This window comes from Rattus norvegicus, chromosome 16, assembly GCF_036323735.1.
Source record: "Rattus norvegicus strain BN/NHsdMcwi chromosome 16, GRCr8, whole genome shotgun sequence".
NCBI lineage: Eukaryota > Metazoa > Chordata > Mammalia > Rodentia > Muridae > Rattus > Rattus norvegicus.
The window spans coordinates 2,348,460-2,361,036 of NC_086034.1; the positions used below are offsets into that span (position 1 = coordinate 2,348,460).

The following is a 12,577-nucleotide window of genomic DNA, read 5'->3' on the forward strand; positions in this document are numbered from 1 at the left end:
TTCGTTTGTTCATTCATTCATTCATTCATTCATTCATTCATTCATTATCAGTCCACACTCCATTACCCAGCAAGCCTCAGCACTGAAGGAAAATGACCAAGGAAAGGCATTTCTTTCTTTGCCTAGTTTCTACTCACAGGTTGTGTACACATGCACGTCTTCAAAATCAAAGTACTCTCTGGCTTGACTATTACTTTAGAGTTGCTGCTTGGTGCCCATGGGAAATTGGCCCCAGGATCCTCACGAATATCAATATTCAAAGGTGCTCAAGCCTTTACGGTAAGTGGCAGGCTCTCTGCAAAGAAGACAGAGAGCCTTCTAGATCTGTTAATCAGCTCTTGCTGGCCTGTATGAGGCAGTGCAGCAGAAATAATATATAGTTGATAGTCTACTGTATCATTTAAGGAGCAATGATGAAAGTCAGGGGCCAGTCCTGAAGGCCCTGACCTATAATCCCAGGAAATAGGAGGCTGAGGCACAGAATTGAACGTCCAAGGCTCCCTAGGCTACTTTGGGAGTTTAAGACCGGTCTAGGCAACTTAACCTTGACTTAAAATAAAAAATAAAAGGAGACCCAGGGTTACAAAGAAAGCTCAGAGATAGAGCACTCACACAGTGTATGAGAGACCCTAGGACCAATTTATTTTAAATAAAAATCTTTCTCTCTCTCTGTCTCTCTCTCTGTCTCTCTCTCTGTCTCTCTCTCTGTCTCTCTCTCTCTCTCTCTCTCTCTGTGTGTGTGTGTGTGTGTGTGTGTGTGTGTGTGTGTGTGTGTGAATGTTTTCCTGCATGTAGGTATAGGCATGATATATTGTGGGTTGCCACATGATTGCTAGGGTCCTTTGCAGGAGCTGAGCCACTGCTCTAGCCCCTACGCTCTTGGAGTCTGAAGGAAGAGGTTTTTGAATTCCAGGCCAGCCTATGCTGCAAGACCTTGTCTCAAAAACCAAGTCAGTACACAAACTGTTCTGCGTTAGGTTGAATCTGTAGGACCTGCTCGCTGACTGTGAGCCACTCCTGTGTGCTGACTCTGTTAGGCACTCCTCTCCTGGAATGAGGGGCCTTGCATGCTGCAGTGAGGCCTGCTGTGTAGCCCAGGGCACTCCCCTGTATCAGCTGTTGGACAGATTATGTTTGATACCCTTCGCTTAGGGATGGCTTTGGTGGACTGACTTGGTTGGGAAGCAGTAACATGCAGGCCACTCCAGGAAGAGTTTGGTCCCACACTGTGATTGCTCCCAGAGTGGGTCCCAGAGCCCTGTAAAAGTTCCCCGTCCTGCTAGCTGTTGGTCATTATCTTTCCCTGGCCCACTTCTCAGCTGCTATCTCTTTAGCCCTGAGCTGGTCTTATTCATTGGTTTTTATTAGCTCTTTGTTTACCACTTAAAGGGGTGCACGGAACCTGTTCACCTTCCCTCAAGTCTCCAGAGCTCAACCGGTGACTTTTACAAGCTGGAACGTGACAGCTAAGAGTTTGCAGCTCCTCCTTTTCATGACCTTCAGTGAGGCACTGTACCTCTCCCCTCCCCAGTGTTCCCAAGCAGCTCCTTAGAAAGTAGTTTCCTCTTTACAGTAATAGGAACACCAGGAGGGAAAAAAATGGAGTCTTTCACCAAATGTGTTTGGTCAGTGCTGACTAAAAGTTCAGTTAAGTAGACCTTTCACTCAGGGCTTGTCAGAGCCTATTAAAAGATCAGGTTGCATGGCCCGGTTTCTAAATAGAGGTCCATGTTGTGTGCAACCCCCAGCCACCCCCAGTCAGCTGTTGGACAGATCACTTCTGATCCTCAGGGTCTACTGAGTTCTGACATGTGGCCAGGGCATGAGACAAGTGTGCAGTTTACAGATGAGGACCCAAGACCTCTCAAGGCGAAGAAAAAGGCCAGGCTGTGTTTTTAAGGCCCAGATCTAGGCTTCTGAACTTCAAGATCAGTTTTCTTGCTTTCTTCCCCCACCACACCAAAATATATCTAACCTTGTTCTGGCCGAAGGCAGGACTTAGAACAGTGTTTTAGAAACTGTCCTGTGGAAGCCGGTGGCCCAGTGTTCAGAGGACCCGGGCAGGGAGATCGATTGAGCCCATGAGTTTGAGACTAACCTGGACCATGTAGAGGCCCCATCTTACAGACAAACAACTGACAATAATAAAACTCATCTGTGCAGCAGTTAGGAAAAAACTCTTGCCCCTTCCTTCCCCATGTCTTCCAGTGGCTAACTTCTGCATAGCCTTATCTGCTGGAGTGGGAGCCTCTGTAGAGGCTGTCTGTATTCATTGGCTCCAGACCTTATAACAAACCAGGGAAGGATAAATCGCTCACCTCCATTTTGCAGAAGAGGGAAAGGGATTCATAAGTACCCACTCCAAGGTCAGTGGTAATTCTAGGTCTTAGATTGAAGTCAGTATTCTCCCAGGCACAGAAGCCCTCCAAACATACACATGCCTCATCTTCTTGGACCCTCTTTTTCCTCCCTGTCTGCAGAATGGGCTGCAGCTACGGAGGCTGCCCCAGGGGTGGAGTCCTATAGTTTTGAGAGGTATGTATTTAATCCCACTAGGAGAGCTTGGAGTTATGCTCTTAGTTCAGATAGTTATCCTTTCCCTGGACGACCTGCTGTCAGGGCGGTGTCAGGGGATGGTGATGGCTCTCTCCCAGTTGTTGAAATTTCCTGTCACACACTCTCTCTCTCTCTCTCTCTCTCTCTCTCTCTCTCTCTCTCTCTCTGTTGCCATGATAAACACCAGAAACAACTCAGGGAGGAAAGGGCTTTATCTCAGCGTACGTTTCAGATCACAGTACATCACTGAGGGAAGATCGAGAAGGGACTCAGGCAGGAGCTGTAGCAGAAACCATGGAGGAACACCGTTTCCTGGCTTGCTCACTGGTTCATGCCCCGCCAGCTTTCTTATACAGCCCAAATGTATCTGTTTAGGGAATGGTGCCACCCACAGTGAGCTGGGCTTTTGCACATCAGTGACCAACCAAGACAAACTCACAGGAATGGCCAGAGGCCATCTGCTTTGGGAAATTCCTCAACTGACGGTCCCCTTTCCCACATGTCTCTTTTTCTTTTTTTTTTTTTTTTTCCGGGGCTGGGGATCGAACCCAGGACCTTGCGCTTCCTAGGCAAGCGTTCTACCACTGAGCCAAATCCCCAACCCCTCCCACATGTCTCTATGTTGTGACCAAACAAACAAACAAACAAACAAACAAAAAACCAAACTAACCTGTACACTCTGCCTGTCCATGAGAGGAGATAATGGTGAGACACCATCCCTCAAGTTGATGTGTGGGTTCGGTATGCTAAGAAGTAGTTAGCTTGTCTCCTGCACACTTGACTGATATATAGGAAGACACAGTACAGGGCCCTAGGCTGTTATCTATCGCTAAACCATTCTTCTGTCCACCCACAGAGCCAAGAAGGAACTGTGTAAGTGCCCAGCCTCTGCTTCACCTTCAATGATTTCACTGATTAGCAATTCAGGTCCCTGCCGTGCATGAAGCACTCTGTCAGGTTTCCTGGGGTCACAACAATGGACTTGGCCTTCATAGTGCCTGTAGTTTAAGAGGAGATAGGTAAGAGGCAGGGAGACACAGAGAGCTTGCTAGAGGACCCTGCTACTTGCCCCCCACCCCCACCCCGTCATTCATGTTTCTGTTACTCTGTCTTAACATGCATTTTTTCGTGAAGTACAGTGTGAACCTCTTCAGTAAGTACTAGAAAGGGCTTCAGTGCTGGCCTGCCTATCCTCACACTGAGAATACATCTCATGTTGGGCAGAAGTAAGAGAAGAGTATCTCTGAGGGGCTTGAACCTGGTCCACACTCATCTGGCAAAGTTGACACTTAGTAGCCGATGCCCTGAGGTAGTGGCCCTTGTCCGCATACCTGCCCACTCAGGGTGGAGGCCTTGTTCGTCATGTAAATCTGCCTCCTGGGGAATCTGATAGAAAATTCCTGCCAGACAGGAGTGGAACAGTTCTGTAGCAGTAAATTGGCTTTTCCAACCTTATGGCCCAAGCATTGGGCTCACTGAGCCATGGCAGGGTAATACGCAGATAGCTAAACCCTCCCTTGCTGAGGTGCCTGGACCTGATGAAGGTAAGGCTAGTCTGTGTACGTTGCCAAATGCTGGTTTGCTCCAAGGTGATGGGTGCCGTGCGTGGAGTGATAGTTTCTTCTCTTTCTCATGTGTGGAACAGGTTCGTTTTTAATAGTCGAAGAGCATTCATCGGGATGGTTCCCGCTCATCTCGAATCAGGTGCTTTCAGTGCCATCTCCTCCTAGAGGAGCGTCTTTCTGTCAGCCATACTTTTCCACCCGTAGGCTGACATAGAACAGGGGAGCAGCCAACACAGAACCCTACTGTCATGCACAGCTAAAGACCGTGGTGACATTACAGCCTCCTGAGCATTTCAAATCCACCAGGTAGGAAAGGGCTCCACACCGGGCACTTTCTTCTTGTCTCTTGTGTTCTCTCTGGTCTTCTGGGAAGGGATGAAGGAGACCCTTTGCGAGAGGTGTGTTCTCGTAGGGAGGTTGTCGGCACCAGAAAAGCTGTTTTTGTCTTTTTTTTTTTTTTTTTTCTTTCTTTTTTTCAGAGCTGGAGACCGAACCCAGGGCCTTGCGCTTGCTAGGCAAGTGCTCTACCACTGAGCTAAATCCCCAGCCCCCTGTTTTTGTCTTTAATGTGGCAGTCATAGTTTTAGTATACTTTCCCCGTCACTGGTGGTTTGTTCTATGATTGTCACGTGCACTGATTTAAGGGTCCCGGAAGGGACTGCTCTGCAGGGGCCGGTAATCTCATGGGCCTCAATGTTCCGTTGTTAGGGCGGTGAGTTTGAAATGATTTTGGTGCTAAAGAGGGAACTAAGAGCCCCGCTCTTTTCCACCCTAGGTCCCAGGATGGTCCGGTGATCAGAATTGGTAGGAGGTACCCTTACCAGCTGAGCCATCTTATGGGGCCCCTCAGGCTAAGTTTTAGTCAGCTACTATCTTTTTTCCACAAAGGGCTGCCTCAGCTCTCCAGGAAGATCTGGGGAACTCGAGGATTCTAGAGAGAGGACAGGCATCCTTGGGATGTAATAGAAAATGGAAACTGCATCAGGGACACACTGCTGTTAATAAGCACATTGCGCCCGTGCAGAGTAGGGGCGATTTTAGCTTCCTGGAGACCTGGCTGCCCTGTGCCTCATGGTCTTTACCACTTCCCTGTAACATGTTAATGCCTAGCTTTTGCCTTGTCGTTCTTCCTACCCAACTGCATTTGGAGGACTGCTACAAGGAGCTCCATTATGATTTATTAGTGTGTGTGTGTGTGTGTGTGTGTGTGTGTGCACGCGCATGAGTGCATGTGTCTGTGTGCATATGTGTACGCATGTGTGTGTGTGAGTGTGTGTGTGTCTGTGTGTGTCTGTGTGTGTGCGTGTGTGTGTACATGTGTGTGCATGTGTGAATGTGTCTGTGTGCATATGTGTACGTGTGTGTGTGTGCACGTGTGGTTGTGTGTACGTGTGTGTGTGATTATGTTTGGGTCAGGGAAATGCCTGTCAGTGATGAGGAACAATGCTGGCTGCATTGCTGGTGCTGACCTGGAAGACTGAGAAAACAGAGGTATAAAGTGATATTAGCTGGTGACACGTGCTCTAAGGAAAGGGAAGGGTGGATGTAGAGTTGTTCTAGTAGGGCCAGAAGGAGTGCTTTTTTTTTTTTTTTTTGGCTCTTTTTTTTTTTCCGGAGCTGGGGACCGAACCCAGGGCCTTGCGCTTCCTAGGCAAGCGCTCTACCACTGAGCTAAATCCCCACCCCCGCTTTTTTTTTTTTTTTTTTTTTTTAATAAGGAGGACATTTGAAAGCAAACCGAATGTTGAGAGAATGGGCCTTGGGCAACCTTCTTGAGAATAATCATGGTTGCTGCAAGGACAGCACGAGCAAAGGCCCAGAGCAGGGCAGGAGCAGGAGCAGGAGCAGGGTTGACTGTTTGTGCTGGACAATGATCAGGAAGACAGAGCTGATATGTGATAGTGGGATTGTCCTGTGTGTTGGATGGTCAGTCAGTTCTATTACTGACTGCCATTATTAGAAAAATCTAGTCTTTTTCTGTGCTGGAAAGAAAGGACCTGCTGGCTTCCCTGGTTGACTGTGGCGTGGGCAGCCTCAGGTGACAGATTCACTGTGCTAAGACACACACAGAGGGCATGGCAGCTGCACTAGGCATGGTGTTCACTCCCAGAGTCCCACCAGGGGTCACGTGGGGAAAAATATGGAGTGTGGCAGAACACACGGCTATTTGCTTTTGAGATCCTCAAACTCACTCTGAGCCGCTATGCTCAAGCAACCTCCTGTCTCAGCCTTCTGGATGGCTGTTTGTCTGCTGTCTGTGTTTGTATTCATGACTTCTTTTGAGACAGGGTCATTTCCAGTAGCCTAAGCTAGTCTGGGGCTCATTGTATAGCTCAGGCTGGTTTCAAACTCATGGGGATCTTCGTGCCTCAGCTTTCCAAGTGGGAATTGTAGGTATGACTACCATTCTTAGGAATATTTTACGTGTGTGTTTGTGTGTGTGTGTGTGTGTGTGTGTGTGTGTGTGTGTATTATATACATAATATATATATATAAAATGTATATGTACACACATACAACACACACATATAGGTATAAAGATAGATAGTGAGTTAGAGAGTTTGGTTTCTGGAGACAGGGTCTCTCTGAGTAACCCTGGCTGTCCTTGAACTCACTCTGTAGACCAGATTGGCCTTGAACTCACAGAGATCCTCCTGCCTCTGCCTCCTAAGTGATTAAAGGCGTGTACCACCGTTCCTGGCCAGGAATGTATTTTGAATGATCATTTTGCTAGCTGATCACTCTCTCATACTCAGGTTTGCCTGCCTGCCTGCCTTCCTGTAAGAAGGCTATTACTAACTTGTTTTCTTAATATTGAATAACTTCATTATCAAATTATCCTATTCTGATGGGTTTTCAGATCTATTTTTAATGTTATTATTTTGTGGGATTTTTTTTTCCAGACATGTAATTATATAATCTTTAAATTAATGAAATTTTGCTCCCTCTTCATTTCCAGTTGGAGAGACTTGCTTTTCTTCTGTGTAACTGTGCTGGCAGTACTTCCTGGGGGGTGCTAGCTCTTCCCTTGCAACAATGATGAACTCTCCTGCTGATCTCCGGATCTTACGGAAGCATCCCTCTGTCCCTAGCTAGCTACGAGTCAGAACTGGGTGCTGGTATTTAACATGACAAGCATCAGGAGAGACATCTGGTTTTTCCTTTAGATTCAATTAATGAGATGAGTTATATTGACGGATTTCCTAATAATGCATTTTTCCGTTCCTAGAGAGAATAGAATTTAGTCGTGACCTATAATTGTGTGTGTGTTTCTCAAGGATGGGAAGGGTGAGGGCCTAGCAATTCAGTGACTGGTTCAGGGTGGATGTTGCAGATTTTTGCTTCCCTGAGTTAAGTGTGGAAACAGGAGTTGGGGTGAAGGATGAGTTGGCACCTGCAGGCTTGATTAATTGAAAGATTTCCCCAGCTTCACCCCCATGCCTAGCCTCCCACCAAACTCACTCTTAATTCATCGTGGCTATTCTAAGTTGTTCTCTCTTCAAAATGAGCTGAAAATACATGTTTAAAAAATGAGTTTTTGGGGGCTGGAGAGATGGCTCAGTGGTTAAGAGCACCGACTGCTCTTCCAAAGGTCCTGAGTTCAAATCCCAGCAACCACATGGTGGCTCACAACCATCTGTAATGAGATCTGATGCCCTCTTCTGGTGTGTCTGAACAGCTACAGTGTGCTCATATATAATAAATAAATAAATCTTTAAAAAAAATGAGTTTTTAGGGGTTGGGGATTTAGCTCAGTGGTAGAGCGCTTGCCTAGCAAACGCAAGGCCCTGGGTTCGGTCCCCAGCTCCGAAAAAAAGAAAAAGAAAAAAAAATGAGTTTTTAAAACAACAACAATAAAATTTGTATCCTAAAGATTTATGTATATGAATACACTTTGTGAGTTCCTGGGAGTTACAGATTGTACTGAATCACCATGTAGGGGGTGGGAATCCAACCAAAGTTCTTTGTAAGAGCAATGAATACTTTTAGCTGCTGAACCTTCTCTTTAGCCCCAAGGGTTGTATGTATGTATGTATGTATGTATATATGTATGTATGTATGTATGTGTGTACATATATGTATATTTGTGTTTATATGTATATGTGTATGTATGTGTGTATGTGTATGTATGTATGTATGTACATATGTGTGTACGTGTATATGTGCATGTATATATATGTGTGTATATGTATGTATGTATATATTATAGATGAAATATGTTATGTAGCCCAGGATGCCCTGAAAATCACAGTTTTTCTGCTCAGCCTCTGAATTGCTAGAATTACGGGTACCGCCACGACCAACTTAAAGAGTATCTTTGATGAGATGTTAAAGATCTTATGAGTGGGATGCATAGCTGAGCAGGTATATGACTTCTCGTCACCTGGACTCAGGTGGTCACTAAGCCCCCCCGACCCCATCCCCACATGGAGACCTGAATCCAGGCGCAGGTTAGAAACCTGCTCCCGAGGCTTTGTCCTGGGAAGGAAGAGAGGAGCTGCATCAGTGGGGAGACACAGCTGTCCAGAGGCACCATCACTTCAATGGTGAGTATGGTCATGGTCCACTGTGGCACAGGATCCTCCGCCTCCGACTTCTTTATAAGTGAGGCAACAGAGACAGACAAAGAGAAAAGGCATTTGCCAAAGACCATCAGTAGGCATCAACCCGAAGCAGGTGGATGGCCTCTGGCTACAGCTCACACACTGTGGTCTCTGACACCTCCTTAAACATGGCGGCTCAGTCATCAGACTTGGGTGTTCCCAAACCTCATTTTATTCTACTTTTAATTCTTTTCTTAGAAAATCTTGAAGTTCTCTTAAGAGCTGCCATATGGAGTAGAAAAACGCACACACTAGAATCCAGCAGTCTTGCACTCTTCTTCCCGTTCTGTTTTATGACCTTGCACGGGGACATTACCTTGGTGAACCTTGTCTTCCTCTATAAATGTGAAACTATTAGTAATGGCGTCATAGGGCAGGGGTAAGGCTTAAATGAGATGGTGTGACTCACATGCCCTGCGTATACCTGGCGAATGTGAACAGTAGGCAGCTGCCATTGCTCGGTGGTGGGATGTATTCCTAGAAGTGCCATATTAGTGGACTTGGCCCTGAGTGAACATCCCAGAGTGCTTGTGTATTTACACAGCCCATGAAAGACCTGCTGTCACTGGCCAATGTAATCAATGGGACACATTGTACATATAGTCACTCCCTGGCTAACCCATCCTAACATGACGAAGGGTTATATTTGACAAGCTACTAAAAGCGGTCGTCAACTTGACACACTGGGGAAGAGAGAACCTCAACTGGGGAATTGCCTCATCAGATTGGTCTGTGGACAGGTCTGTGGTGGCACTCTTCTTGATTTCTAATGGATGGAGGAAGGCCCAGCCCGCTGTGGGTCACACCATCCTCGAGCAGGGTGGGCCTGAGCTGTGTAAGAAACACAGTTGAGGATGAGGTGGGAAGCAAGCCAATGAGCGGTATTTCTTCACGGTTCCAGCCTTGAGTTCTTACCTACCTCAATAATGAACTGTAACCTGTGAGCCGAATAAACCCTTTCCTCTCCACGTCAGCTTGTGTTAGCGCTAATCACAGCAACAGAAAAGCAAACCAAGACACTAGCCTATAGCACTTCTCAGGCGGGGGAGGTTGAGACATGATATTAAAGTAAAATGATACCATCCCGGCCTCCCTCATAGATGGACATTTTAGCATAACTTTAATTTTATAATTCTAAGTTGAGTTCTTCACAAGCATATATTAGTTGCACAAAATAATGGGTTTAACCGTGACAGTAAATTTGTTTTAAAAGTAATGATGGTGTAGCATTTAGGAACACAGGCTCTGGAGCCTCACTGCTCTGATTCAGATCTTACTTGAACCACTAGCCAGATTTGTTACTTTGGCTGTGTCGCCTGACCTGTCTGTACTGTACCTTCCTCGAGTGTAAAACGAGGGTAATTATAGGCCCTGCCTGCTAAGGTCCTCTGAGGAGGAAGGGAGCAAATGCCTCTGTATGTAGCCTGATGCCTTAGCTGGTGTGTGATAAGCCAGATACCGGATGTAGCTGTCACTGCTATGTATATTCTGCTTCAATGGCCCAGGCTCCCCCAAACATGTTTCCATCTCACCCGTTCAAAGGCGATTGCCATGGAAGCCTGGAGACTGGGGTCCAGTCACTGCAACCCAGGAGAGAACGAACTCATAGTTATCCTCAGATTGCTCCTCCAGCAGTGGGCGTTGTCCTGCGGCAGTGGCAAGAGAGGTAGGCCAACATGCACAGGCCTCTTTTCAAGACTCAGCCTTTTGTTCAATGGGGACAATGTTTGGCTTTCCCGGGTGCTTCATTCCTTGGCATTGATGATCATACTATGAGGAAGGAGGTTTGGTCTGGTGAGAGCACACCAGGAGGGTGATGGCCTGGTGAGGGATGATGAGAGCAGAGAAGAGCTGTCTCTCTCGGGCCCATGGCAGTCGGGTCAACCAGCTGAGCAACTGAAAGGATGTGAGGAAATAAAAGGCGGGCTCGGGTTTTCTATTCTGAAAAGTGCTCCATTCAGGCCTCCCTTGGCCCCTTGTGCTGTAGGGAACGGAGCCAGTTAACCCACATTTAATGAGATCTGGGTTAGTGGACTCCCTTTCTTCTCACAGCATGTCCTGGCCGTTGGACCGCTTCCAGGCTGCGTATAGTGAGGGCCATTTACACAGCTCTAACTGGCTGGACTTTCTTAATGAAGTCTGCCAGCCCCCACATAGACTGTGGGCTCTCCTCTTGGTTTTACCAAGGACCATTCTCTGTTGATCTTTGGGTACCTCTGTGCTTGGGGAAATGCCTCAGCACATCCTTACTGTTGGATACTATTGGGTCTTTTATTTTGGTCTTTAGTAACGGTTTTATTTTCCTGGGAGACATGATGCGGGTTTCCTTCAGTTGGTGGTTTCCTCTCTGTGTGTGTGTGTGTTTGTGTGTGTGTGTGTGTGTGTGTGTGTGTGTGTGTGTGTGTGCGCACTCACTCACTCGGGTGCACACTTCCCACATCCCTCTCCCAGGCCTCACTGTGGGGCCCTTCTCTCTGGGGGCTGGGATGCCAGGCACACAGTGATACAGTGACTTCCTTGTCTGCTTGACTCTCACCAGCTAATAGGCAAGGTCATTTTCAAACTCAACACCTGCTTATCCAGCCTGCCAGCTGCACAGCACCAAGACAGCCCGCTCTCTGGGGCGAGGGAGAGGAGATAAGAATAGACTTGAAGAACAGCAGCAGTGGAGAAAACTGCCCACCTCCCTCAGGCATCGGTGGGCATTTGGTTTGGCCGTGAGTCAACACGTATCAGCTGATGTCAGGGGCCCCTCGCCGAGACAGCCTGAGAGCCTGGGAGGACTCCTATCCCATGACGTCGTTACCTTCTTTTGATTGGGCTCGTAAGGACCGTTACCATCTAGAAGGCAGTTTTCAGCCGTCCACCTGGCATCATTGTTGGGATAGGATGCCCCGAGCTCTGCACAGCGAAGTACATAAACTAGAATGGACCATGTCAGTGAAGGTGTCCACGGACAGGAGGATCCTTGTGTGGGTGTGAATTCTGACAAGGCATGTCCCCGGTGGCACGTCTGTGAACTTCAAGGTGGAACGTGAAGACCTTTTGCTTTATCATCATCATCACCATCATCATCATCACCACCACCATCATCATCACCATCATCACCACCACCACCATCATCATCACCATCATCACCACCACCATCATCACCATCATCATCATCATCACCATCATCATCACCACCACCATCATCATCACCATCATCACCATCACCATCATCACCATCATCATCGTCATCTTTATTTATTATGTATAAGTACACCGTCGCTGTCTTCAGACACACCAGAAGAAGGCATCAGATCTCATTACAGATGGTTGTGAGCCACCATGTGGTTGCTGGGAATTGAACTCAGGACCTCTGGAAGAGCAGTCAGTGCTCCTAACCATCTCTCTAGTCTGGAACCTGTAGCTTACTCAGGGGTCTCCCACCTCATCCAAGCAGGTCTCAGACAAGTTATTTTGGTTCACTTGCAAACTGGAGATGCATGAAGTGTGAAGTGTATGTGGGAGTTTAAGAGGGTTAAGTGAGATAATCTTCAGGGAGCGTGGAATCCGTGACCTGGTGTAGATATCAGCCATCAGTGGTTAGCTTCACTGTTACTATTGCCGCCTCGGTTAAGCTGTCATCCTCAAGGTAATGGCCCTAGGTTCGGGGGCAGGATATGGATCAGACGCCCTGCCTGATACATGCCATCATCTGTCCTTGACCCCACCAGTCCTTCAAGGGGAATAGTGATGACAGTGGCCTCTCCGGATGCTAGTCAGGTGGCCTCTTCTGTGCACTGCTCCTCTGTTTACCCCGTGTGGGCCGGGGAGAGTGATGAAGTTGGGGCTACACTGTTAAAGCAC

At 47.3% G+C, this 12,577-nt stretch overlaps 2 protein-coding genes across 4 annotated transcripts in view; both read left to right on the plus strand.

The window, feature by feature from the left end:
- The window catches only part of Il17rd (interleukin 17 receptor D), a 254,656-nt gene that overhangs the window by 113,288 nt on the left and 128,791 nt on the right, over positions 1-12,577 (plus strand). The window lies entirely within an intron of this gene.
- Arhgef3 (Rho guanine nucleotide exchange factor 3) overlaps positions 1-12,577 on the plus strand; it is a 280,324-nt gene that overhangs the window by 40,149 nt on the left and 227,598 nt on the right. The window lies entirely within an intron of this gene.